Genomic DNA, 228 nt, shown 5'->3' on the forward strand with positions numbered 1-228 from the left:
CAGGGGAACCAGCAGTTAGCATAATGGCTATGTTGCTAGACTCCCACGTAGTAGACCGCGGTTCGCGTCCTGGTCCCGGTGGCTTAAAACTCACGCCGGGTGCATGTGCGTGCACGTGCGTGCCCAAGATCCCGAGAGGAGGATGGAGGAGAAGGGATTGCAGCGTGACCATCCCCCCTGGGGGGTGATTTCTTGCTTTCTGTCTCTCTGTCTCTCTCTCTCTCTCTG

The sequence above is a fragment of the Tupaia chinensis genome, unplaced genomic scaffold, assembly GCF_000334495.1.
Source record: "Tupaia chinensis unplaced genomic scaffold, TupChi_1.0 Scaffold000296_1, whole genome shotgun sequence".
NCBI classification, from domain to species: domain Eukaryota; kingdom Metazoa; phylum Chordata; class Mammalia; order Scandentia; family Tupaiidae; genus Tupaia; species Tupaia belangeri.